Genomic DNA, 4,568 nt, shown 5'->3' on the forward strand with positions numbered 1-4,568 from the left:
GCCTCCATAGACCGTGGGGGACTGGCATGGAGAACACTGACACTGGTGGAAAGATGTGCTCCGGAAGAGAACCAACTGCTCTGTGTTCTTCCAACCGGCTGTAATTTTAAACCCGGTAACGCTGAAGGGCCTATTGTATTTCAGAATATTTGTGATCAACCAGGCACCTGGCAATCAGAACATTTGTGGGGACAGGGAGGACAGTCCTGGGTGAAGCCAGGGACACGAGGCAAGGTGTGACCACCAGGTCTTTCTCAGAGGTGCTTTGGGCCAGGCTCTCACCAGCCCATCACCTCTGACAAAGCCAGACCTCCCAAGGGACCAGAGCCCATCAAACTAAAGGCTGGATCTTCAGTAGCTCCTGCTTGGAAGTGTGTGACCGAAGTTTCGGGCAGCACAGGACCTCTCGCCGGCGCCGCCTCCGGGTGGGAAACCATCTGAGAGCGGCTGCCAGCGCTGCTTGCCTTTGACATCATGAGAGGGAGAGGAAACAGAGAACCTCACCCCGTGCTAATCAGCCAGGCCCTTGTTTTATCTTCAAATGTTCCTGCACGCAGCCATTAAAACTGCCCAGCCAATATCCCAGAGACGATTCTCTTTGAACGGCCGCTTTGTCTGGTAACTTTATTTACACTTTTGATGCCAATGTTTATCCACTCTTTAAAAAGCTATTCAGAGCGTCTCCCAAATTAACTTCAGATGTGAGAGCAATGGGAACATTCCCTACATCATATTTCATACACTTTCGTGTTATTTAATTCTTGGAAACTCTTTTTTTTAAATATAAAAATATTTTTTAAAAAATCTCCAAGGTTTTGGAGAGTATAACCTCTCCCTGTGTGGTCTGCAAAATCTGGCTGTAAAGCTCTTTCCTAAAGTTCACAAACTCCATTATAAATCGTCTCCTTATCTTGCTTATTGGGTTTCTGCTTTCACTGACATACATCCTGGATAAGAAAATGCTCCAAGTGGCCTCCACCACCAACAGGCCTCCTCCACTGGCAAGAGGATGGCTGGCACAGATGCCCAGAGGAGGTGGGGGGGGGGCATGGGATGGGATGGGATGGGATAGTGTAGGGTAGGGTAGGGTGGGATGGGAGGAATGGGATACGGGGTGGGATGGGTTGAGTGGAATGGAATGAGCAGGATGGGATGAGTGGGATGGGATGGGGTAGGATGGGATAAAATTATGAGGTGAGATGAGATGGGATGGGATGAGATGAGATGGGATGAGATGATGAGATGAGACCAGACCAGACAAGAGCACTCGCTTTTCCCCATTTCACCACAAAGTTTCCCTCAGATTTCAGTCTTTTCCCTCGAGATGGCTTAGAAAAAACAAACTAACTTTCTGCACAGGAAAAAGAAGCCCAGAGCAGCCTGGTACTTGCAGGGCTCACTGAAGATCCATGGCCTAGTCCCTGGAGGTTTGGGGCAGGCCACCAGATCTGCTCTGCATGGAAGCAGCTGCAGTGGCCCAGCAGACTCAAGCCCCAGGAGGTGGCTGCACCATCAGCGCCTGGAGCCAACACGTGTGCCCATGAAGGTTTGTGCGTTGACTCTTCCAGCGGTGACCAGCTGGAGCTGGAAGAAGGCACCCCCTACAGCCAGGATTGGTCTCTCCTTTTCCCATCCCCATCCCCCTGGTCTGGTACATATCAGGCCATAGGCAAGCAGATTCCTTCACTCACTGGTGAAGACCCTTGGCAGCCACCATTGTATAGACTGCGAGGGTCGCACAGGAGGCTGCAGCAGAGCCGGCAACACCACCGGCTCCCAGACAGAAGGCGTCACTGCCTCCAGTCAGGTCTTGGGCTGTGGCTTTGCAGCTGTGAGAGAAGTTAAAAGGCCTCTTCCCAAGGGGGCAATTTTCAGAAAAATCCAGTAGGCAGCTGGAGACAGCCTCCAAAACCAGCCGGCAGAGCTGAAAATCCTGCCTGAATGCAGGTATTTCATCAGCAGACGGCCGACGGTCCCTACGGCAGACGGGCTCCTCCCTGCCCGCAGCCCGGGGTGTCCAGCTGAGGAAGCCAGGCAGCCGAAGGACCCGGGGCAGATCCGGAAAGGCAGACTGTTCCTGCTGCCGGGCCAAGCCAATGCGGTGTCCGATGAAAACCGCTGCATCTCCTGGGACATCGCAGCTGCAAACAAACCTCTGGACAGGACTAAGAAGGACCTGATGACAGCAAAGGGCTTGGACAGGGAAGAGGGAATTCGAGACGCTGTATTATTTGGACTCATTAGCAAGCAAGACTTCCATGCGGTTAACACCCGCCCTGCTCCAGTGCCAGGACCCAGTGTGCCAGACAAATCCATTCCTGACCTTAAAAGAAAAAAAGGGGGTCTGGGAAAATGGAGGTTGGCTTTATCACCAGCCCTGCAGCCACGGCAGTGCCAGCTCCCTGGCAGGGGACGTCCCCGGGGTCCCCCCAGGAGGAGGCCAGGCTGCGCCTTGCATGGCGGGATGCCGGGTGGCATCCTGTCGGCTACGGACCGGTGCTGCCCATCCCTGAGCACCTCGCCCCAGGCACCCCAGCAGGGACAGAAGTGTCCATGGGGGCGGCTGGGATGGGAGGAGAGCCAAGAGAGATGCAGGGTAGGCTGCCGCGCTAATCCCTGCATGGTCGGGCATCCAGGTGAGACAGCGAGAAGGGTTTGTCACCTTCCCTGGGTGGCAGGGGAGTGGAAGGGGTGGTACCGTGTTCTCCTGACAGGCTCGGAGACATCCATTATTTATAGAGCACTTGGGGATGTTCAGAAGCGAGGCGCCACACGAGCACGAAATGTCATTACAAAGGATATGATTTAAGGCCGGGCAGGGCCGGGAGGGGAGGGGGATCCAGTTTGCGTGGAAGACTATACAAAATAAATCCTGTCCGAAAGGCTTCCCGCCTCCGCAGCAGAAAGCAGAGCTGTATCAGCCGGCCTGTCTCTGCCGTGCTCTCCTTCTTCCTTTTACAGGCATGAAGAGATTTTTTTTCGCTCATCTTTGCTGCAAGAGTTGCTGGGTCCCGCCAGCTGATCCATGGCCAAGGAGAACATCAAGGGAGGGGGGAGAACGAAGGGATCCAGCTCTCCTCCAAGGTGGGACCTCCGCAGCCATGTCGGCACTCAACCAGGCGACCTGCAGGGTCACCGGAGGGATGAGGGCTTTGGAGGGACGCAGCAGAGGCACCACTGGCCACACGCACTGGCTACAGCAGAAGGAAAGCTGGTGAGCCAGAAGCCATTTCTCCAGTGTGCCACCACTCCGCTCCTCCCAGCACAGCCAGGCTCCGGGCTCCTCCGCCCAGCCCCGGGCTGCCCTCACCCCGCATGCCCGCGGCCACACATCTACTCCCGCTGCCACTCTCAACCCGGACATCTCCTCAGAGAGCAATTCCACCAGCTCTCCCCTTCCCAGCTTCAGTGGCAACACCCAGCCACGCTGCCAGCACTGTCCGCACCACACAGCATAACGGTACATATCTGCCAGCCGACATCGCCACCGCTGGGAGAAGAGCTCTGGAGAAGCTGCAGGAAGAGTATCGCTCAAGCCCTCAGCTGTCGTGGGTGTGCAGATAAGGGCCAGATAACAGCCACTGAGAGCGACCCATGAGCCATTGGCAGAGGGGAGGCGATGGGGAGACCCAGGCCAGTCCCTCACTGCTGGGGCAGACCTCGCCGGTGCAGCTGAGGAGGTGTCCGGGTGCCCTCCTTGCCCCTCTGCCAGAGTCCCAATGTGCCACAGACCATGTCCATCCCTCACCAGGGCTCCATGGTGACCAGGAGGGGGTGCCGGGGTGGCAGCAGGGTGCTCGGGGCTCACCGGCCCATATCCCATCCCCACCAGAGGCTGGAGGTGCCCTGGGTCAGGGCTTGGCCCCACATGGCCACCAGACCAGGAGCAAACCAAAACGGGGCTCCAGTCAGCAAGAATCCCACCCCTGACACTTCTCTCCTTGGCTGGACATGGGACAAAAGGAAATTGTGGCCAGAAGGGTTTGCCAAAAGTATTACTTTTTTTTATTATTTTAGGGGAAATTTCAAAATGAAAATTCCTCATTTTCGGCTTTCCCATGAATTCTTCCCTCTCCCCTGACCCAGGGCAGGTAAGCAGCCAACTGCTGTTTCCACGGGAAAGGAGATCTCCTCCTTTCCCGTTTCCCTTGCATTTTCATGGAAGGAGAAGAAGAAACTCAAGGCAAAGCCAGAGGAAGGGGAAGCCCATTGAAATAAACTAGCCTGCAGCAAAGTCATGGGGAAATGTTAAATGAGCAAACAATAGTTTGCTGCTCTTCTTAAATTTCAAATCGAACTGGCTCTGCATAGGACGGAGATCTCCATCCCCGCTGAAGTTCAGGCAGAAGAAAAGGAGGTCTTCTTTGGCTTGTCTTGGTGACGCCACTTAAAGCCCTTTGTGGCCCCTTCCCACAGCCGCCTGGTCTCTACCTTTCACCACAGACAAGGGGAACCCTTTTCCTGGGAGAGCTGCTCCATGGTCTGGATCATTTCCTTTCTCCGCTGTCTCTGAAGGAGGGTGAGGAGATACAGCTCCAAGCCCGGATACCTCTGTGATTTGGCCTTAA

This window comes from Chroicocephalus ridibundus, chromosome 8, assembly GCF_963924245.1.
Source record: "Chroicocephalus ridibundus chromosome 8, bChrRid1.1, whole genome shotgun sequence".
In the NCBI taxonomy this organism is placed as follows: Eukaryota; Metazoa; Chordata; class Aves; order Charadriiformes; family Laridae; genus Chroicocephalus; species Chroicocephalus ridibundus.